The sequence below is a fragment of the Amphibalanus amphitrite genome, unplaced genomic scaffold, assembly GCF_019059575.1.
Source record: "Amphibalanus amphitrite isolate SeventyFive unplaced genomic scaffold, NRLGWU_Aamphi_draft 000382F_arrow, whole genome shotgun sequence".
NCBI lineage: Eukaryota > Metazoa > Arthropoda > Thecostraca > Balanomorpha > Balanidae > Amphibalanus > Amphibalanus amphitrite.
The window spans coordinates 463,661-487,935 of record NW_024881876.1 but is presented as its reverse complement, the minus strand read 5'-3'; positions in this window follow the sequence as shown (position 1 = coordinate 487,935).

The window sequence follows — 24,275 nt, the reverse complement described above, 5'->3', positions numbered from 1 at the left end:
CCGTGTTTGGAGAGCGATAATGCCTCGCTGCAGAGCGACTGCGCCGTGCGCCGCATTCGTATCAGCCTTGCACGCGGCGCAGACGCGGCCAGACGGCGCGCCAAATTAAGCGCCCGCCAACCGGCTGGGCGGCGCTGCCGGCGCCGTGTGTGGTCCGCCGGCTGCACAGTTAAAGATGATAGCATTATATGCATGATAATCACCCCCCTAATTACGCTTGCAGGCTTCGTTTATGTGACATGTGAAGAATGGCGCGACCGGGACCGATCCTTAAACTGTCGTTTTAGCGACGGATGGCTGTCCGGTTCTGTCGCTTTTCATAAAAGGAGCGCGCGCGAGTCGCGACCTCAGCTCTCTGCCCGCCAGCCGAGCGACGAGGCGCTCGCGCGCGCTTCGGACACGCGTATCGGGATCCTGCTGTCATCTTGCTGCGCTTTTGCACAAACGAGCAGACAGACGAACAGGCAAGGACAGCCAGACAGGCAGGTTCGTGAGCGGACGAATGGGCACACACACACAGAGGTGCAGAGAGGAGAGGAGAGAGAGAGAGAGAGAGAGAGAGAGAGAGAGAGAGAGAGAGAGAGAGAGAGAGAGAGAGAGAGAGAGAGAAGAGAGAGAGAGAGAGAAGAGAGAGAGAGAGAGAGAGAGAGAGAGAGAGAGAGAGAGAGAGAGAGAGAGAGAGAGAGAGAGAGAGAGAGAGAGAGAGAGAGAGAGAGAGAGAGAGAGAGAGAGAGAGAGAGAGAGAGAGAGAGAGAGAGAGAGAGAGAGAGAGAGAAACGGACAGACGGTCAGGAGACACAAGACGCTCCGCCGAGGTAGTCTGGCGTGCCCTGCATAGTCCGAGGCACTAGTCAGGCGCGCCCCGTTCCGTGCTCAGTCCCAGTCGGGTCTGAGTCAGGTCACTGCTCAGTCCGAGACATGGGTCACTGCTCAGTCTGAGACATGGGTCACTGCTCAGTCCCAGTCGGGTCCGAGGAAGGTCACTGCTCAGTCCCAGTCAGGTCCGAGGCAGGTCACTGCTCAGTCCGAGGCAGGCCACTGCTCAGTCCCAGTCAGGTCCGAGGCAGGTCACTGCTCACTCCGAGTCGGGTCCGAGGCAGGCCACTGCTCAGTCCGAGGCAGGTCACTGCTCAGTCCCAGGCAGGTCACTGCTCAGTCCCAGTCAGGTCCGAGGCAGGTCACTGCTGAGTCCGAGTCAGGTCCGTATGGTCCCATCAGATGGCTGAGCGCAGGCTGCCGGTGACTGGCCTATCAACGAGATCGGCGGCACGGCCCGCTCACGGCTCAGACGATAGCCCGACAGTCGACAGCCCGACAGTCGACAGATCGGTCTGTGCGACAGCCACGTAAGCCCGACAGCCTTGCAAACTCGACACTCGACAGCCACGTAAGCCCCCGACAGCTCCGTAGACTCGACAGCCACATAAGTTAGACAGCCTTGAAAGCCCAACAGCTTGAAAGATTGACAGCCCTATAAGCCCAATACTCCTATAAACCCGACAGCCTTGTAAGCCCGACAACCCTGACAGCCCAACACTCCTGTAAGTCCGACAGCCCTATAAGCCCAACAGTCCTGAAAGCCCGACAGTCCTGCCATCCCGACAGTCGGGTCGCGGGTGACGCGCCGGCAGAGAGGTGGTCGTTTATGTTCTCTCTCGAGGGGTCGGCTTTGTCGGATCTCCGCTGGCGGTCGAGTTTGTCCGCTCTCCGCTCGGCGGCTCACGCTCGCTCGCTCACTCTGTCACTCACATGTAACTCAGCGCCCGCACACACGCACCCACACACGCATGCAAACGCACCCGGGCTGAGATGCCGTGTCGCCTCGGCTGTCGGCTGGCTGGCTGTGGTGACGGTGGTGACGGTGGTGACGGTGGTGCTGGTGACGGTGGTGGGGAGGGGCGGGTCGCGGCGCCGCCAGAGCGGATAGAACGGTGACGCAAAGGGAGCTGACGCGGACAAGTGGGTGGAGGTGAGGCCAGCTCTGGGACGGGGAGTCAGCGGAGGGACGGGCAGAGCCAGCCCTGGGGCGTGGGGCGGCTGCTTCTCCTATCGATAGGACATTTTCATTCCTCCAGCCGGCAGATGGCCACCTGGTCTGGTCTGGTCCGGGATGGTCTGTGGAGTGTTCAGTGTATGTACATCCATGCCGCCCTCCGCCCCCGCTCCAACCAGGTTCACCGGTTCCCGGGGCACCTTATACCCAGTGGCCGGGTGGTGCGCCCGCCGGCGCGGCGGTCCCGACATCTCCGATATACGGCGCTCGCCGCTCGGCGAATAACCGCGGCTGCTGACAGCGCGCCCAGTTTGTTTAGCATGTGCACAATGGCGCCGTGACTGGCCCGGTCCGGCCTGCGGCTGAGGCCGCCGACAGCGGGTGTATGGGGGCCCCGGTCCGACCCCTCCGCCCCCCACCCACCCCCCACAGCGAGACCCGCACCGGCGCCGGACCGCTCCTCGCTCCTCTCACAGGCCGCCAGACCGGGTCAGGTCAGTTTTTCTTTTTTCAGGAACGTCTCCTTGCTATTCAGGAAAAACCACGGGGGGGGGGACAACTTGCCCCCCCCCCCCCAACGAGGCCAGGTTGATAATTATATCAGTAAATTATCAACAAACTGCTCCAAACAAGTCACGTGATGCTACCAGATTTTGTGGTCAAATAGCATCTTTTTCAACTCCGATTTTGAACACTTTACACCTTCTTTTAGGCCAAATGATGGACGTAGAGGCGGCGGAAGGTAATTTGAGATGGGGGAGCACACCTGATCCTTCCCGGAACATATAGGGTGCCCCTAAATCTAGTTTTCTCACCGGTTTTAGGCCACTTATTTTTCACCCTTTGGCCTTTGCAGCGAAAAATCGAAACGAAAACATTTGCAAAAAAGTGAGATAGGTATTCCGTCTCATCTGATTCAAGCTTTTTGGTAACCTGGAATAAACGTTTAAAGCTTCCACACATGAGCTGTCAAGTCAGGTACAGAGGGGATTCTTTTTATACTTAAATAGGTATTGCCTTCCATTCAGCTTTTCTTTGAGGCCCACGGCCGCTAATATAGGGAGGACAAGCTGCCCCGACGGTTCCTGGCCCTATAAAACTTTGTGGGGGCAGCGCCCCCAAGGCCCCAGAGTGGTGGGGCAGGCTGCCCCCATGCTACCCCCGGCTCACGCGCATATGCCGGCTGGCGTCTGGCAGAGTCGCGGGGAAAGACCTGTGGCACGCTCAGACGCGCTTCTGTGACGTCCGTGCCGGGCCACTCGCGTTCCGTCCTACTCTTCCGGTTACCGGTAGCTCGTAGATAGCTGCTTGATTTCTGAGCATTATGTGTGGAGGGCGTTTGGTGGAAATGTATGATGTATGGAGAATGAATATGTGCTTACATGCTGTCACAGTCTTCTGCGTTAGAACGCTCCATAACGAAGGTTGTTTCTGGTTAACATTTCGAAAAGGTGTATATGAATCTATGAAATTACCTACGTTGGTAGTTGGTACCTAGATTTCCGATTTCGATTCCTCCAGTTGGAGGGGCTCAAATACATTACGAGCCCTCCCCCAGCCGAAAAGTTGGAGGGGCTGAGCCCCCGCTAGCCCCCCCCCCCCGGTTCGGGCACCGCTGCGGCCAGTCCAGTTCAAATACGTGTTGCACACTGTGGCTGTCACCGTGACTGTTGTTCGCGTTGAACAACTTGCTTCCTGCTTCATGTACAGTCCACAGCAGAAGTAATGTGTGGTTTCAGTCATGGGTATGTTCTGCTTCTGAAGCCTAGGAACGATTAGCCAGACTGCAACGAGACTTTAAATGTAGCTTACACCCTTGCAGCTACAACTTTATCTATTGACGTCTTCTTTTCAATCAGTCCGCATTTAAAAATCGTCGGTCAAAGCCATCCGTTGAGATTGGTAAAACCACACATTACTTTAGCGGTGGGCTGTACATTGGTAATTACACGTTTATATAAGTTAAGTTTCGTTTGAGGCAAGTTCCTGGATCAACAAAACTTCAACTGAATTATTTCAGTGGAGTTAGTGCCGCTCCAGTACAAATTCAATAACATGAGGTGTTATGAGGCACCAATTGAAAAGTAGTTATAGCATTAGGAAAGACCGGGGCAAAGTGGCCACCCCGTTTTTTAGGCTTTCACAACTGGTGTCAACTCTAGCTATTGGTTGCTAATTATAGTTCTTTTCGCGGTCGTTCCAATGAGCCACATCGGTGTTCCCGACCCGTTGCCATTGTTCTGTGATAAACGGAAAAGTATTTTGTCCCAGTGTACTATTTTTACTATTTTTACACGTTATTGTATTCCACAACCGTTTTGGATTTTTTTCTAGTTCATGCATTTCGTGGCTATCCTGCATGATATTTACCTTTGCTATGCTTTTGTCCCACTAGTAGCTGAGCCGGAATATTTTTGTCTCGGTATGCGGTATGGGCTAGGCAAAGTGAAATGGGCGAAGAGGCCAGCTTCCAACTGGCCATGCGTTGCTTCCATCTGGACAACAAACGATATTGACTTTTGAATATATCGTCATGCGTTTATTTTGGCCGCTTTTCCGTTCTAAGGGCTACCAAAAATGCAATGCACTGTTTTTCCATGGATGTCCTTGCATTGTTTTCTGCAGGTGGGGATATGACAAAATAAATATCCATCCTCGCTTAAATCTTTCGCAACATCAACAATTCAAGTCGCACAGGCGACTATCCTGTTGCTCATATCGGAGCCAGGAGACGCTGGTGTCCGCTTTGCCCCTAGGGGTTGGGGCAAAGCGGCCAATATGCAAAGTTTTGCCAATGTCTCCTACATGTGAACCCCTTTAGACAAGAAACGAAGTTGAAATGAAAGGTAGTTAACCCTATTCCTGGCGGGGGGGCCTCAGGAGCCCCCCCCCTGAGGTTTTTTGGTTATTTCTCCCAAACGCTTTGAGCTAGGAAGCTCAAATTTTCTGACTTTTCCTAAAAGGCTTTTACGCAACATTTCTGAAAATTTTGAGTTGATCTGACCTCAGGTCAGGTCACCAGAGGCGGTTTGGTGACCCTACCTCAGAAAAGTTTGCAATCACGCCAGAGCTAGAGTTTTTGACCGATCAATTTCTTCTCTTCAGGCTTTAGTTAGGGTACCAGTATGTGCAATTTGTATATCTCAGAATTTTCATATCTGTGACCTGAGGTCAGGCCAGACTCGTGACCTTTACATTGCAAGCCTACGGGAAAATATTGAAACGCCTCCTGCTTCGTGTAAACGAGTCAAAACTACCCAATTCTTTCAGTATTATGGAAGATTATCTCATCGGTGATGATCCTGGTGCCGCTAATTGATAGGGGCACCGGCAAAGGTCATCTGAGGTCATGTGACGTCATAAATCGTTTTTCTGTCAATAAATCACGACATGATGATGCTAAAGACTTGTAAGTGGTACCAAACTGCTCGCCTGGTCAAGGCGCGTCGTTTGGTATGCAGCATGACCATACCCCACAACCTCATTGATGAATGACCTGACCTTGACCTCAGGTCAAATTTCAAATTGACCTGTGAAGGTCATCACATACTTATTTCGCATCGCCTCGGCGTGAGCAACAAAAAATGTATTGGTTTTATGTCTCTATGTTTCTTAGTTTAAAAGTTATATAGGTAACTAATTCCAAAACATTTTATGGTTGATGACCTCTGGTGACCTCAATATTGACCTGACCTGAAAATGTTTTATGTAAAAGTTGTAGATCTTTAAACAAACTATCAAACGCCGTTCGCCGTTTGTCGCTGCGATGTGTAGTTTTTGAGATCTGAAGGGGGGCCGAATCGGCCCCCCCTCCGCCAGTTTCTTGTCCCGGTGGAGCCCGCCAGGAATAGGGTTAAATAGGGATCATGTTGGCATAGGAAGAATATTTCCAAGTTAGAAAATGAAGCGTCGGCATTGATACGAACATTAGGGCGGCCGCCTTGCCCCGGTCTCCCCTACATAGTGCCGCTCCTCAGTCGTGTAAGAAATAAATTGAGGCAAAACAGGGAAGCGGAACATCTTTCAAAGATAGATTGCGCTGCTTACCGCTGATACTGCTGCTAAGATCGCACAATGATGTCAGATCGCACAGTGGCCTCATATCGCAGTGATATATGACAAAGTGACGTCCAATCGCTGAGTGACATCATATCGCAGGATGACGTCACCGGTGGGCGTGCTTTGCGGCGGCCCGCCGTGGGTGACTCTGACGTCACCCGCGCGTCCAGTTGTGGTCCGATTCCAATCCCCGGTCCATGGCGGGGGGCATATTAATAATGGAGATATCATCGCTATTTAGGTCAGGCAATAGCTCAGTGGCTTAATTTGGCGGCGCTGCTCCGGTGGTCCGGCGGCGCCCGCGCCCGCCGTCCATGTCTTAATGAACAGTATCTGAATGTTTGGGATGCCGGTAGCGAGCGGGGCGGGTCGCCGCGGCGTCTGGCGTCCCGTCCAGGCCCCGGCAGCGCCTAATTGGGCCGCTTTTTGTGCCATGTGCCGCCGGTGTGGTCTGCAGGCCAGCCGCCAGCCACCGCCGGCCGCGCCGGCTAACTAGGTGGAAAATTGCAATGCATGCGGATGATTGTTTACACAATCCATGTAAGCTTCTGTTGCCTGGTGTACGTAAGAGTGCTTCTGGAAGTAGGAGTGCTACAGTTACGCCAATTAGGTGCTTTACAGCTGGATGGAACCAAGAGTGCACCAAAAGCTGAAAGCAAGCGATCACTGTCTTCAAATGATCATTCGAACTAACTACAGATCATTTGAATTAGATGGATATAAGTTATAACATAGATCATTTGAACTATGCTGATTTGGCACACAATTCCATTAGCACCAGCTTGATGACGTCGAGAATAGACACCCGCTCTTTATCATAATGCAGCTACGGCCTAGAGCGGAAACCATATTCAGCTTTTGTCTGCTTCATAATTCGTCCAGCAAGAGTTTTTCTCTCTGTGATCGTCAGAGCCACTCCGTGCAGTGATCACTCGAGTGCGTGAGTGCAGTACGTTCAGCGTTCAATGATCAGTTCTGAGTCGGAGGCCGCCCTGTAGCGGAGTGCGGCGACATCCATGTGAGTGCGCCGCGCGGTAATGGAGCTGTATGCGCCATATAAGGCGGTTGTGACTGCGCGGAGAGGCGCGGCCCGGAGCCCCCGCCGCGGCCAGACCAGCGGCCACTGACACAGATCTGTGTCGGCATTTACAGCTCGGCAGCCTGCCCAGCACAGAACAGCCCTGAGTCGGGACTAGCTGCCGAGAGTGGCGGGCCGCTCCCGCGCAGTCCAGACGACAGGGCGGCAGCAGCTCACCGCAGTCCAGTACAGACGGCAGGACGACAGCCCGCAGCAGCTCCCCGCTCGCGCAGTCCAGACGGCAGGGCGACAGCAGCTCCCGCGCAGTCCAGACGGCAGGGCGGCGGCAGCAGCTCGCCGGCAGCGGCCCGCCGGCAGCACCCAGCCAATCGGCCCTCATTGTGGCCGTGAATTACACCCTCTGCAGAACACACACAGGGCGCAGATTACGCCCTGGGCAGAGCACGCACGGCACAGAGAGCAGCACGCCCATACAGCAGGCGCGCGGTCCCATCCGTCAGCGCAGCACGCCCAGCACGCCCAGCACGCCCAGCACGCCCACGCACCTCGGTGCGCCGGTCCGCGGTGCCGGGCACGCCGAGAGCGCGGCACGCCCGGCCGAGCACTGTCTAATTAGTGGCACGGGCTGCCCTGACGAGCTGCCCTGCCCTGATTAGTGGCCCGAGCTGCCCGAGACAGAGCTGCGGCGGCTCGACAGCTGCCCTCCGCAGCCCCCGGGCCCTGGTTCACCGCACATTACACCCTTCCGGTGTCTATATCTATGTCAGCAAACTCGGGCGCTCACAATGAAGCATGTTGATGTTTCCACGGAAACTGAAAACGCCAGTAGCGCTAATAGCGTTCACAGCGTGCCGTGAAACAGGCCCCATGTGACAGCAGTATTAGGTGTCGTGGTATGGCGGCTCAGCACCCGGAATGGCTGCCCCAGCGGTCAGGCTACACGGTAGACTACTCAGCCGAGTTCCCTGCAGCTTCCGGTGCGGTCGCTGTCTTATCCTGCCCAGCCCACCGACTCCCGGCCGGGCGCGGGGGGGGGGGATGTCGGCTGGCAGTTTGATGTCGTCGGCGGCTGCAGCTCTATGAACGGCACACCGGACCCGAGCTGCAGCTCTGAGCGGCGCATCGGACCCACCGCCACGGACCAGCCACCGACCGCAATGTAAATAATCATTTGTCTCACGGAACAGAGACAGATAGCCAAGATAGGGCCCGCAGAAATTAATGGTAATGTAGCCGGCGTACCATTTGCATTAGGTGACGTGTCGAATCGCGCGGCCGCACGGGGCGCCGAGCCGGTAACGTGTGTAGCGGCGGCGGCCGCCGTCAGCCCGGCCGACCACCCAGTCCGGCGGCGGCGGCGGCAGCCCCGCGGTCCCCACCAGCTCACAGAGACAGCCCCGCGGTCCCTACCAGGGCACCGAGACAGCCCGTGGTCCCTATACCAGGGCACAGAGACAGTCCCGCGGTCCCTGCCAGGGCACAGAGACAGTCCCGCGGTCCTTAACCCGCGCCCCACTGGGGTCTGTGTATAACACGCCCTACTGGGGGGGGGGGGGGGCTATTCATAGCCCCCCTTCCTAACTCCGAAACTACTGGGCCGATCGTCAAAATTCAAACGGCGTCTGATAGCCCCGGAAAAACTGTCGAGCGAAACCTAATTTCATTGACCTCGAGGTCACCGATGACGTCACAGGTCAGGTCAAAGTAAAAATTATTAGCACTTTGGCTTGTTCACATTTTGGGCTCTGGCCGCCGTCTTACAAGTCAGATCAGGCTCATTTTTGGTTTCCACACTCGTGAACAGATGCTCTGGATACCTTGAGGGTACCAAACTTGTACTTTGATTTTCAGGTCAGGGTCAGGTCATCACAGGTCACGAAAATATTATATCATGCGTCGGTCACGTGACACATGTTTTATGGTCCATTTAGGCCATAGATTTCGAATTTGATGTCGTCTGTGTCATTCGAGGTCATTTTGAGTCGAATTTAGCTTAGGTCAGGTCACTTTCAGGTCAAAAAAGGTCAAATTTTGAAGTTAAAATTTTTCAACAAAAAAGGTGTCTATTGGATGCAGTTTGAGCTCAGGAACACGATGGTGCCATTCATATTGGTGTACGATGTCAAATACGTACTGAAAAATTGATTTGAAAAATTGATAATTGTGAATTTTTTGCAATAACCCAGCAAACATGCCCACATGGGTCCCATATGGGGTGAACATGGGCCAGATGGGCCCACGTGGGACATGGGCTACAGATGGGCTACCCATATGGGCCCCATATGGGATAAAAATGGGCCAGATGGGCCAAACGCATGCATGGGCTGGAGATGGGCATCCCATGTGGGTCCCATATGGGGTGAACATGGGCCAGATGGGCCCACGTGGGACATGGGCTACAGATGGGCTACCCATATGGGTCCCATGTGGGCGCCGCGTGGGTCCCATATGGGGCCTACGTGGGCTGACCCATATGGGTCCCACGTGTCACCCACTGCCATTCCCATGTGGGACCCATATGGAAGAGGTGGGGGGCCCATGTGGGCCCCATATGGGAACCATGTGGGCATGTTTGCTGGGAATGCGTATAACTTTGCCATTTTTGAAGATATTTAGCTAAAACTTGCTAGAGTTAGTCATAATAATGCGTTCTGTCACATATATTCCGGTTTTTTCGAAAAGCCAAAAACTTTTTGAAAAAATTCTAAAAATATAAATTTTGAATATTATTATATAAAATTTTCGAAATTTTCAAAATTTGGAAAATCCGAGATAGCAGTTTGATAGCGCGGTCAATTCTGAGTCCTTTCATGCAAAGAAATTGGATCTAGCTTAAAGGAAGGGTGCCACCTTTTGGACACAACGCAGTTTTTACAAGATTAGCCTCACATGAACCTAAAAACCGGCTTCACTTACCTATGCTCGAGACGGTCAGCATTGAATCCGCACGTGAAGTTATCATTTGCGAGTTTTGCTGCCAGCATTCGGGCAGGCAAAAATCTTCAGCACTATTTCCTCGTCGTGTTAAGGGTATTTTATAAAACATGAAATCAGCAAAGTTATGTATAAAAGTTATACTTTTGAAGCATGTTTTATCATTTTGAAAGGGTATATTTTTTCTTTATGGTATACACTTAAGTTTTAAAATTTTAATTGGGAAGTTTTTCTAGTAAGTTGCATGAAGGGTGAAGGGTTCCATAGATCTCTTAAGCATTGTAAAGGAAAAACCTTTACTCGACTTATTTGATGTTCTTTAACCCGCGCGGGGCTGGGGGGGTAAATTTTACCCCCCCTCGCGAATTTTTGCGATATCTCAAAAACGGCGGCGCGCAGCGCCGCCAAACTTTCAGTACCTTTTCTTACATCAATTTGACACGTTCCCTGAAAATTTGAGCGAAATCCGTCGGAAAATTTTTGCGAAATTGACGTTTTAGTGACGTCATGTTCGCCATTTTCGCCTCAAAAACGGCAAAAGTTCAAACGCCGCTAACATCTTCATTTTTAAAGGAATCAAGACGTAACAAAAAAAGGTTATACGTAATTTTACTTTGTCTATCAAATGGCTATCTCGGTTTTTTGAAAATTTTGGATTTTGGCCTAAATTTTTTTCAAAAAACTGACTTTTTTGGGAAAATCATTATAAAATCAAAAATTTTGAGTCTATCGAAAAAACCGGAATATATGTCAGAGAAGTGGTCTATGTGCACCTACATACCAAATTTGAGAAGAATCGGTTCAAAAATGTGGGAGTTATTCAAAATTTTATGACGTCACGACACACAAATTTTTTGAAAAATGACTTTTTTGGAAGTTCTAGACCTCGTACGGAAACAAAAATAGCACCATTCGATTCGCCGTGAAAAACTGCATCAGATAGACACCTTTTTAGGCCTTAGCAACCAACTTCATAATTTGACCTCACTTGACCTGACCTTGACCTGACCTCGACCTGAAATTCATCCAGAGGTGGTCCATATCACTTATTGAGTGTGCCTATTGAATTCTATGAGTAAAATGACCCATAAAACATGTGTCGCACATGCCCTTTTCTATATTTTGTTTTTTGGTGACCTGACCTGACCTGACCTGACCTTGACCTTGACCTCTGAATGATATTGTATGCAACGAATATTGTCTTGGTAGCCTAAGAACACGTTTTGGGCGATCAGTCTCAGTCCATGACCCCATTCTTCGGCAACTACGGTGCAAGGCCGATACTGTAGAAACTTGCAATTTGTACCCTTGACCTGACCTTGACCTTGACCTCAAACTTTAAATTAAGTACATGTTTTAGTAGTTCGTGATGAGAGCTTTCGATTGGCGTTTGAATTTTCCAAATCGGACCATTAGTTCGGGAGATAACAGGGGGGGGTAAAATTTACCCCCCCCCAGCCCCGCGCGTTCGGCTGGAGACCCCAGCCCCGCGCGGGTTAACTGTTGGCAAATATGGCCAACAGTTACCTACTTGGTTACCTACAACTTAGTTCAAATCATGTTATCTTCTTCCTTTTTATTTGTTCATCTTTTTGTCTCAGTTGCGCCATCAATGCAAATGGCAGAATGATATGTTGCCATGACAACAGGATATGCCAGCCGTCCTAGCTGCCACATCAAACGACCTTGAGTTGTAGTGGTGATATAAACAACGATCTTTTTTTGGCCAATGTATTAAATGCAATGTTTCGGTTTTTTGTATATTGTGGACGCGCTAACCACGTCTAAAAATTCAAATAAGTAAAATAGATTCATAGAACAAAAATTTCGGAAGGTGGCACCCTTCCTTTAAAAACTGAGCTCTTGGGAGCGATTGCCGTGGTTCAATGTTTTGCGTCGAAATCGGACGAACATGACGTCACTCTGACGTCATTTCCGGCCGACCTATGGTAGCTACGAAGTTCAAATTTTGACACAAGGTGTCAAATTGATGCAGCCGAAGGTACTGAAAGTTTGGCGTCGATCCGTCAAGCGGTTTGGAAGTTATTGCAGAAAAACGGGAGGGGGGCTATAAATAGCCCCCCCAGTGGGGCGCGGGTTAACAGGGCACAGAGACAGTCGAGCCTATCAGGGCACAGAGACATCCCAGGGGCATATACGAGTACAAGGGGCCCGGATCACAGATACATGGTCCAAATCCCTGCAGGTCACAGCACTCAGCTCCATTCAGCGGCTCCGTCTGTGTTTGCCGGGAGATGGCCGTTCCGGCCCGCTGCAGGATGCCCCGGCGTGGCGTGGCGTGCGGTGAGCTGCTGCTCGTCTGGTGTCGGATTGGGAGACCACCCTACCGGCTCCCTCCGCCGGCCCCGCGGCGCGGTCAGCCGGACACGGTCAGCGGTGTCCTGCCATCGGGCGCCGGCCCTCCGCCTGGTGACCCCTGCAGCGCGCCGATCGGATCGTCCGGTGACCTGGGCGTCCGACCTCCGTCCATCTGTCCGACCGCGCGGCGTGGGCGACCGTCGCCGGCGACAGGGCCGTCAGACACGACCTCACCGGAGCGCCGCTATCAGAGTCCCATCGACGACAGGCGGCTGGCGCAGCGGGCCGCGCAGACACACATACAGACGCGGACACACGTGCAGACACGCTGACCCTGAGGGGAGACACAGTAACCCAGTGGTAGCAGAGACACAGAGTCATACACTGGCACACAGACACAGACACACAGACACAGGCACACAGACACAGACACAGAGACACAGGCACACAGACACAGGCACACAGACACAGGCACACAGACGACACGGTGACCTGCGGGGGCAGCTCTGATCAGATGGCTGCTGCGGTAGCGGGGAGCAGCGGCTGCCAGTTAAACTGACGTCAGGATACATGAGGTGATGTAAGATGACGCTGGGTAGCTAGCGCACAGTGCGACACAAAGCGGTGCCGCGCGGCGACAGGCGGCGACAGGCGGCGGCGACTCGGGCGGCAGCACAATGGGCCGCCGAGATGGACTGGCGCGGCCAGTGGCGGAGCCTGACGCCGGATGTAGCCGGTTACCCGCGGCTAACGGTGGCTCGGGATAAGGACCGCATTACGGCCGGGTGATCATGTAGGTACTTTGGGAGAATCGAGCTGCTTACAATTTGATGCAATGTGATGTTGGAAAGGTGATAGCAGCTTGAGTGGAGATTAAAAACTATTTGTTTTTAAAGGGACCCTCACAGACGTATTTCGTTTTTCAACCAATTGTATACTATGTTGCATTTTTTCAGAGTCTATGATGTTTGGCAGAAAATGACGTCAGAATGACGTTATTTTCGGCATTTTCGTCCAAAGAGTTTTGCGCGAGCTGTCACTTTTGTTTTACCTATAAAAGTAAAACAATACAAATCTTAAAGACAGCGAAACCTTATTTCAATGACCTCAAGATCACAGATGATGTCACAGGTCACGTCAAAGTAAAAGTTATCAGCATTTTGGCTTGTTCACAATTTAGGCTCTGGCCGCCGGCTTACAAGTCCGGTCAGGCTCATTTTTGGTTTACGCACTCTTTGATATATGCCCTAGGTACTCTGAGGGTACCGAACTTGTACTTCGAATTTTTTCAGGTCAAGGCCAGGTCATGGAGACTTTATATCATGTATCGTTCACGTGACTCATGTTTAATGGTCCATTTCAACTATACAGGGTGCGTACAAAGTTTTGGCCCTTTTACGGTCAGCTTTCTTACGTGCGCTGTGGCTGGTTGCCAGGGGGGAAATAGCCGTAGGCGTGACCTTGGTGACCCGGTCACGCAATGGGGGTAGCAACAGGGCCGTCCAATGCCTCTCAGTCATGTATAAACAAGCGAAGCGTCACCATGTCGCTGGATGCCTGCGCGCCGCGGCCGAAACCGGTATGACTGACAGGCAGGTTTCTGAACAATGTGATGTCCCACTGCGAACTGTGAAGAGGATCAAGGCCAGGATACGAGCAGGGGTGTCTCTGGAAGATGCCCCCAGGTCAGGCCGACCGCGATCTGTCAGGACTCCACAGAATGTGACTGCTGTGTCTCTGGAAGTTGAGAACAACCCACGAAAGTCCATCAGGAAACTCGCCAAGAAGTTCGGATGCCACGAGTCGTCCATGCGGAAGCTGGTCCATGAAGACCTGAAGATGACGTCGCGGTCAATCCAGGACCGACCACTTCTGACCGAAACCATCCGTCTGCGGCGATTGGAGAGATGCCAGCACCTTCTCAACTTCATGAAGAGCCGCAGATCCAGCAACTTCATCAGAATCTTCTCCGATGAGAAGCTGTTTCATGTGGACGCGCAACTCAACAGGAGGAACTCACGATACCTCTCCGACAAGCCTGTCGGAGAAGTTGATCCGAAGATCAAGTTTAACCCAGTCAACAAGCACCCACAGAAAGTGATGGTTCTCGGCGTGGTCGGTTCCGATGGACAAAGGTGTCCAATCATCTTCGTTGACGCGAATGAAAAGATAAGCAAGGCGGTGTACGAGCGTCTGCTGGACAGGCACGTCATCCCCTGGATCCTGCGGACCTATCCTGATGGGCAATTCGTGTTCCAGCAGGACGGCGCGCCCGCGCACACTGCGGGTTCTATCCAGCGGAAGTTGACGGAGGAACTCGGCGGAGCGCCGCATTTCTGGCGCAAAGAGATGTGGCCTCCCCAGTCGCCGGACCTCAATCCGCTCGACCATAGCATCTGGAGCGTTCTGCAGGACAAGGTTCAGGGATCATCCCATCCAAATCTGGAAGCCCTGAAGGCGCACATCACGGAGGTATGGGAGGCGATGGAGCCTTCCTACATCGTCAAGACGTGCCAGTCTTTCCGCCGCCGTGTGGAGGGCGTCATCAGGGCTAACGGCGGCTACATCGAGTGAGAGACGTGTGAAAGTGTGTAGCTAGTCGTAGCCACCTACCGCTTGATGTTGATGTTGAATACATTCGCTCCAATTGTATTTGTTTGTGAAAATGCTTAAAAGGGCCACAATTTTGTACGCACCCTGTAGGTTTCGAAAAGAATGTCGTCCGTGTCATTGGAGTTCATTTTCAGCTGGATATAACTGAAGGGCTCTAAAAAAGGTCAAAGTTTGACCTTTTTTACACTTTCAGGTAAAAAAGGTCAGCTTTGAGGTTGATTCTTTTTTTTTAACAGAAAGGCATCTAGCAGATGCAGATTGAGCTCAGGAACACGATGGTGCTTCTCATTTTGGTGTACAATGTCAAAAACGTACTGAAAAGTTATTTCAAAAGATGAAAATGGAAAAGAAGATGAAAATATTGACTACAAAACGATTAACACAGCTATCTTTTTTAACCCGCGCACCGACGGGGGTCTGCGCCAACTTCGTACCGACGGGGGGGGGGGGCGGATGACCGCCCCCCCCTGAGATCTCGAGAACGAAGCAAGATAGCGACAAGCGGTAAACGGCATCGGATACGCACGGTCAAGATCTACAATTTTTACGAAGGTCATTTTCAGGTCAGGTCAAAGATGACGTCACAGGGGTCGAAAAAGTCAAAATGGCGGCGCTGGATATGGAGAGAGTTTTTCTCGAATAACTTTCGAATTAGTCAAGATAGGAACAACCTAAGGGCAGCATCGTGATCCTCTCGTCAATCCGCATCGAATGATATATATGTTGACCTCGAAAGGTCAAGGTCAAAGGTTGACCTCAGGTCACGTGACCTCGAGGTCATCATATATATCATTCGATGCGTCTTGACGAGCTGAACACAATGAGACCATCCACGTGTCTGTATCTTGTTCCTGTACGGAGTTATTGGCCAAAAACCTTTGGTGACCTTTGATGACGTCACATGACCTCACAGCTGCCCAACAGCAAAACAGACCTCAAGGTAGTGAAGGTTGATCGTATATGATGTCATGTATGGTATATGGGGCCATTCCGACCCGTTTTAGTGGTAAAAACAGGGAGTTGATTTTTCCCCCATTGACTTATAATGGGGAGGTCGCGAAATTGACCTGACCTTAGGTCACCGATATCAAAATTCCGAGATAAACAAATTGTAGCTACTAATGACCTAATAACATCCTGCGACTTTCAAAGGCCTCCGACATCTGCTGTAGCTCTGGCACGGTGACAAAGTTGCAAAAAAGTGACTTGAGGTTGGGTCATTCAAAGTGACCTGGTGACCTGACCTTAAAAGGTAGGAGGTTCAAACTTGCACACCATGTGTAAAATTGATGAGGGAATAGTCATACCAAATTTCGCGGCGCTACGCGCCGCGGTTTTCCCGCTATTTGCGAAAAACCTCAGGGGGGGGGCGGATATCCGCCCCCCCCGTCGGTGCGCGGGTTAAGAAATAGGGGACTCTACATATAAAACTTTCAAAATGTTCCAAATTCTGAACATACGAGATTGAACAGTTCGATAGCCCTGTGTATTGTGAGTCTTCTCATGCAAAGAAATTGGCTCTAGCTTAAAAGCTTAGCTCTTGAAAGCGATTGCTATTAGTTCAATATTTGGCATCAAAATCGGCCGACATGACGTCACTCTGATGTCAGTTCCAGCCAACATATGGCAGCTAAAAATGTTCTTTGGACACAGTGTGTCAAATTGATGCACCCGAAGGTACTGCAAGTTTTTTGCTGATACGTCCAGCGGTTTAGAAGATATTGCAGAAAAACGGGAGGGGCTATATAAAGCCCCCCACCCCTCCCAGTCATGAACGGGTTAAAGGACCTGTAAACGGTCGATACGTCCAGCGGTTTCGAAGATATTGCAGAAAAACGGGAGGGGGCTCTTTACAGCCCCCCTCCCAGTCATGAACGGATCAAAAGGCCTGTAAACGGTCGAAAATGTGACCTATGACCTGACCTTTGTTTTAAGTGAGTGAGTTTAAGGGAGACCTGACACTATCGTCCATCCATGCTTTGCACTTTGCAGTATGTTAATTGTTCAGTCCAGGTGCCGTCTCCTTTGCGACCAGGAGTGTAACACAGACACAGACATGGACTGTGCTGCGGCAGTGTAACACACAGACACGGACTGTGCTGTGAGCTGCAGCAGTGTAGCACACAGACACACAGACGCGGACTGTGCTGCGGCAGTGTAACACACAAACACAGACACGGACTGTGCTGCGGCAGTGTAACACACAAACACACAGACACCGACTGTGCTGCGGCAGTGTAGCACACAGACACACAGACACGGACTGTGCTGCGGCAGTGTAACACATAGACACATAGCCACGGACTGTGCTGAGAGCTGTGGCAGTGTAACACACAGACACACAGACACAGAGTGTGCTGCGGCAGTGTAACACACATGACAGACACAGACACGGACTGTGCTGCGGCAGTGTAACACTCAGACACGGACTGTGCTGCGGCAGTGTAACACACTGACACACAGTCACGGACTGTGCTGCCAGCTGCGGCAGTGTGACACACAGACACACAGACACGGACTGTGCTGCGGCAGTGTAACACACAGACACACAGACACGGACTGTGCTGCGGCAGTGTAACACACAGATACAGACACGGACTGTGCTGCGGCAGTGTAACACAGACACGGACAGTGCTGCCAGCTGCGGCAGTGTAACACACAGACACAGACACCGACTGTGCTGCGACAGTGTATGTAACACACAGACACGGACTGTGCTGCGGCAGTGTAACACACTGACACACAGTCACGGACTGTGCTGCCAGCTGCGGCAGTGTGACACACAGACACACAGACACCGACTGTGCTGCGGCAGTGTAACACACAGACACACAGACACGGACTGTGCTGCGGCAGTGTAACACACAGATACAGACACGGACTGTGCTGCGGCAGTGTAACACAGACACGGACAGTGCTGCCAGCTGCGGCAGTGTAACACACAGACACAGACACCGACTGTGCTGCGACAGTGTATGTAACACACAGACACCGACTGTGCTGCGGCAGTGTACCACACAGACACACAGCCGCAGACTGTGCTGCCAGCTGCGGCAGTGTGACACACAGACACACAAACACAGAGTGTGCTGAGAGCTGCGGCAGTGTAACACACAGACACACAGACACAGAGTGTGCTGCGGCAGTGTAACACACAGACACACAGACACGGACTGTGCTGCCAGCTGCGGCAGTGTGACACACAGACACACAGACACGGACTGTGCTGCGGCAGTGTAGCACACAGACACACAGACACGGACTGTGCTGCGGCAGTGTAACACACAGATACAGACACGGACTGTGCTGCGGCAGTGTAACACACAGACACACAGCCGCGGAATATCAAAATTCCGAGATATACATTCTATAGATAATGTTGCTCTAATCAATCGCTGAAAGTTTCAAGGCAATCGATCAATTGGTGTAGCTAAACGGTGGCGCGGAGCGCCGCCGTTTTTGAGATATCCGCGAAAAACTGCAGGGGGATGTTAAAACACCCCCGGCCCGGCGCGGGTTAACTCAGCTTTTTTTTGAAGGAATTGAGCTAAAACTTCCTGAACTAGATTATCGGTATGTGTTCAATCACATTAATTCTTTTTTTTTGAAAAGTAAAGAACTTTTAGGACAAAATTCAAAAACATTTTTTTAGACTAGGTACCTATGTATAAAACTTTCAAAATTTTCCAAATTCTGAACATCCGAGATTGAGCATTTCGATAGCCCTGTGTGTTTTGAGTCTTCTCATGCAAGAAAATTGGCTCTAGCCTAAAAGCTTAGCTCTCGAAAGCGATTGCTATAGTTCAATATTTGGCATCAAAATCGGCCGACATGACGTCACTCTGACGTCAGTTCCAGCCAACATATGGCAGCTAAAAATGTTTTTTGGACACAGTGTGTCAAATTGGTGCAGCCAAAGGTACTGTGGCTGGGGGGATCCATGTGATCGCAAGGCACCTCGCAGTTGCGATCAAACGTAAGTTGAATCGGAACAGATATTGGAGGGATCCATCACATCGTAGGCTAAGTAGATACGCAAGTTGTATCGCAAATGGTGAAGATACGAACTAACTTTACGAATCTTCTCGGTCGATCGGAAGGCCGATCGTAGCGAAGCTTTACCTCTTTCTCAAGAGAAAAATATAAGAAATTTTCAAAATTTTCACAAAACCGAAACATATGTTAAACAAATATGGTTGATGAACACGTGTGCAAAATTTGAAGTCGATTTCTTCAAAAATGGCTGCGCTAGAGCGTTTTAAATTTACACGTTGAAAACGGTCACTTTCACGTCATTTTTGTATTCACTTTTTTCAATTTTGAAATTTAAAAAGTGTTTTGGGCAATTTTTCGCGTTAATTGCGAAAATCTGACCAAAACATGCATCGCACCTTCAATGATCCGATACGCCATCAGAGGCCGCGCCGCGGACAGGTGGGCGCGACGATACCTAGGCCGCGTGGGGGTTACACTGGTGTTCGGGAAGGGCTATGTCAACGCGAGGCAGGCCGCGGGGGAGCCGGTTGCGGCGCCGGTCCGTATTTGTCGGCGCCTAACAGTGCAGCGGTGCGTTTATGGCGGAGGGAGGGGAAGCGGTGTAGTGTCGGCAAGGCCGCACACAAGAGAGGGCACCGGGCCTCCCCCCACTCGAGTTGAGGCCCCTAATCTTTAGACCGCCGAAGACCATGTAAAATGAACTGAAATAATGATTGAAAAGACCGGGAGGGCCCATCTCGTTCCCCAGCAGGCCCATACGAGTCCATAAATGCCCAGTAGCGCAGCCAGGGGTATTGTGGTGAAATTTCAATGGCCCTCAAAAGACCTCAAAGGGCGCACAGATGGGGTCACCGGGTCCTCAGATGGTCTCGAAGGGCCCTCGGTTAGCGTCAAATGGCCCTCATCTGGTGTCAAAGGGCCCTCAGATGGCCAAATGAAGGGCCACAAGATGGCCTCAAAGGGCCCTCAGATGGGTTCAAAGGGCTCTCAGCCAACGTTAAACCTACCTCAGAAGACCTTAAAGGGCGTCAAAGGGCCCTAAACCTGCGTCAGAGGGCCCTGAGCTCGCGTCAAACGACCCTCCGAAGGCCTTAAAGAGTCCTTAGCTTGTGTCAGAGGGCCCCCAGCTGGTGTCAGTGAGCCCTCCTCAGCTGGCGCCAAAAGTCCATCTGAAGGCCTCAAACGGTCGTCAGCTGGAGTACAACGGTCCTCAGATGCCGTCACGCGGCCCTCAAAAGTCTCAAGGAGCCCTTATAAGGTCTCAAAGGGCCCTCATTTGGCCTCAAAAGGCCCTCCGCTAGCGTTAACTGGACTTCAGAAGGCCTTAAAGGGCCCTTATCTGGTGTCAGAGGGCCCCCAGCTAGTGTCAGAGGGCCCTCAGTTGGCGCAAAATGGCCATCAGAAGGCCTCAAACGGTCCGTAACTGGAGTCCAACCGCAACGGTCCTCAGGTGGCGTCAAGCGGCCCTCAAAAAGCCTCAAAGGCCGCTTAGAAGGCAGCAAAGGGCCCTCATATGACCCCAAAGGGTCCTCTGCTGGCGTCAAACGGACCTCAGAAGGTCTCAAAGGGCGTCAAAGGGCCCTGAGCTCGTGTCAAATATAAAAGCGCCCTTAGCTGGTGTCAGGAGGCCCCCAGTTGGTGTCAGCGTGCCCTCAGCTGGTGTCAGAGAGCCCTCAGTTGGCATCTACTGGCCATCAGAAGGCACCAAACGGTCCTCAGATGGCGTCCAACGGTCCTCAGCTGACGTTAAGAGGCCCTCAAAAAGGCCTCAAAGACCCCTCGGCTGCTGAAGAGGCACTTAGCCTCAAAGGAAACTCAAGAGACGTTAAATGGCCCTAAAAAGGCTTGAAAGGGCCCTCTGCTGGTGGCAAAGGGCTCGTATATGACGTCAATAACAGCTTTGTCAAAAAAGGACCTGAGAGACCTTGCCGGTCCCTGGTTATAAGGGACTCCTGTCTCTTGCAGTAACCTGAGTGGCCCACGTTTACTGAGGGACCCCTGGTTATTGAAGGAGTCCCTGGTTACTGGAAGGACCCCTGGTTATCAGAGGGTTCCCTGGTCACCTGGTGGGTCCCTGATCAATTGAAACCTCCCGATCATCTGAGCGCCCCCTGATTGCCTTGGTCTTGGCGTTGGCGTACAGTTTAAAGTCGTCGGCACACTGCGGCCTCCTCTTTCTCAACAAGTCCCTCTATTTCTTCTGCAGCGAGGGCGATTTCGTCAAAATACTCCTCCATCGCGAAGCCTCGTGCGCAGACGCAGTCTTCGGGGCGCTCGCTGCGCCAACTCTTGACGCCAACTGACGGGCTCCAAATGGAACAGATGGACTCCGAAACGAACATGGGAATGCCGACACATGATCCCTCCAAATTTACAGAGGAGGAGATGTCCCTGACAGCCTATTTGCAATAAGGGTCACTTTTACACTACAGACGTATGGGGAATTCGACCTTATCGACATGGTACTACGAGGTCAGCTGATCTGCTTGGCATTTAAATCGTAGTAAAACTGGCATTTAAACGCTGCGAAACAACTTACGTACAACGTAGCTCCGATTTGCCGCTCTTTCTTTTCATCCCTCCGATTTTCTTCCGATCAAGAGAAGTTTCGTACCGAGAGAAGTTTCGCAGCCACGTCCGATATAACTTACGATAGCACGGATCCCCCCAGCCACAAAGTTTTTTGCTGATACGTCCAGTGGTTTAGAAGATATTGCGGAAAAACGGGAGCCCCTTCCCCCCCCCCCCCCACCCTTCCCAGTCATGAACGGATTAAAAGGCCTGTAAACGGTCGATACGTCCAGCGGTTTAGAAGATATTGCAGAAAAACGGGAGGGGACTCTTTATAGCCCCCCCCCCCTCCCAATCATGAACGGATTAAAAGGCCTGTAAACGGTCGAAAATGTGACCCATAACCTGGCCTTTGTTTTAAGTGAGTGAGTTTAAGGGAGACCTGACACTATCGTCCATCCATGCTTTGCACTTTGCAGTATGTTAATTGTTCAGTTCAGGTGCCGTCTCCTTTGCGACCAGGAGTGTAACACAGACACAGACATGGACTGTGCTGCGGCAGTGTAACACACAGACACGGACTGTGCTGTGAGCTGCGGCAGTGTAACACACAGACACACAGACACAGACTGTGCTGCCAGCTTGAGCTGCGGCAGTGTAACACACATACACACAGACACCGACTGTGCTGCGGCAGTGTAACACACAGACACACAGTCGCAGACTGTGCTGCGGCAAGGTAACACACAGACACACAGTCGCAGACTGTGCTGCGAGCTGCGGCAGTGTAACACACAGACACACAGCCGCGGACTGTGCTGCCAGCTGCGGCAGTGTAACACACAGACACACAGCCGCGGACTGTGCTGCCAGCTGCGGCAGTGTAACACACAGACACACAGCCGCGGACTGAGCTGCCAGCTGCGCCGCGCGCCTCCCTGTAGGCGGCTCCCGGTAACTCGCGGTCCGGCGGCGCGATAGGAGTCCACCGCGCACTGCAACGGCCTCAATGGCATGCAGCGAGGCAGTCGCTTTGTTTAATTAGGCTGCTGAATATAAATGGATGTGTTGGATCGACTGATGCAGCATTCTAATGACCACCAATACATGAGTACAGTGCTTCTCAATCGTTTGTCTTCCATTTGTCATCTGTATAAATGCGAACATGCATGTAGCTACGTGCATTTAGCTAGTACGTCCTGTAAGGTTACTCGGGACACAGCGCTAAGAAGGCGTGCTGCCCATGCTTACACGACTGATTCGATGCTTGTTCTGAATATTACATGCTAAGCATGCCGATTTAATTAGGTCTGCCTCACGTCCGCTGCAGCACGTCGATGCTAAAGCGCACTGCGCGGTCGGAGCGGCCGATGGCCGAGCCCTGATCCAGGGGAGCGCTGAGAGGGCCCTCCCCGCCGGGGATCCCGCACTCCCAGCCGGGGCTCCCGCACTCCTAGCTCCCTCGCAGGCGGGGATCTCGCACTCCCAGCCGCGGCTGCAGGTCCCTGTCAGGCGGGGATCCCGCACTCCCAGCTCCCTCCCTGACGGTGATCCCGCACTTCCAGCTCCCTCCCTGACGGGGATCCCGCACTCTTAGCTCCCTCCCAGGCGGGGCTCCCGCACTCCCAGCCGCGGCTCCTGCCCTCCCAGCTCCCTTCCAGCCGGGGGAGCTATCCGATCAGCTATTGCGATCAGCCGCCTCTGACTGCGCGTGTCACGGTAGCCGCCTCTATCGTTGACTACATTGGTACCCGCAATCCGCCTGTGTCGATGGCTACATTGGTACCCGCTAGCCGCCTCTATCGGTGACTACATTGGCACCCGCTATCCGCCTCTATCGTTGGCTACATTGGTACACGTTAGCCGCCTGTGTCGCCACTCGGCCCCGGGGCGGCCATGATTCCGAGTCCGCTGGCCGGACATCGCGGGACTCCGGGCTCTGACGGGATTAACGAGGTGTCCTGAGTGGCTGTGTAAGGCGGTCAGCCCGAGTAGACAATCCGTCGGGCTGACCGACTTATCCCTGAGCCTCAGAAACTCCCGCAAAGTCAGACAGCAATTAAAGACGCAACTAAACCGGCCTGCTCGCCAGTCGGGTGAGGTAATCAAGAACACCGACTCCCTAATTCAACAAGCAATTTAGAATCCGACTGAGTAAGACCTTAAGTACGCCAGTAAGTCGGCGGCAGTAATTAAGTGGATCATTACAGTGAGTGGGTGGTCGGCTGGCCACAAGGCCGCCCACCAGCAGACCTGTGACATATACCGGTCTCAGCTCTGGCGATATTCCTCGGACCGGTGCGCGCACTCCACGGGTGATAGTGTCAGACGACACGAGCGCAGTCCGCGTGCACAACCCGGTGTGTTTTCAGTTTATACGGCGTCCGGGGTGTGTCTGTCTGCGTTCGCCCGTCCGAGGTGTGTGTACACTCGTCCGGGGTGTCTTTCTGCGTGTACGGCCCTCCAGCAAAAGAGTGGTTGGTTAGCCTATGTGCTTTTGGTGTAATAACTTTAAATGACAGAGACACTCCTGTAAAATGACTAAATAGAAATGAGAAGAGGGTTCGTGCACACATTTCGGCAGTGGTTTTCAAAAGCCATTTGACGTAGTCATCAATGCAGATCGATTATTGTGATGTTGGCAACCAACCACTTAATACCTGGAGGGCCGTACCCCTGTCCGGTGTATCTGTCTAATGTCTTTGTATGTATATACGCCCATCCGCGGTGTGTGTGTCAGTGTACACCCGTCCTAGGTGTGAATCTGTCTGTGTGTGCACGTCCGCAAGGTGTCCGTGTACCCCTGTCCTA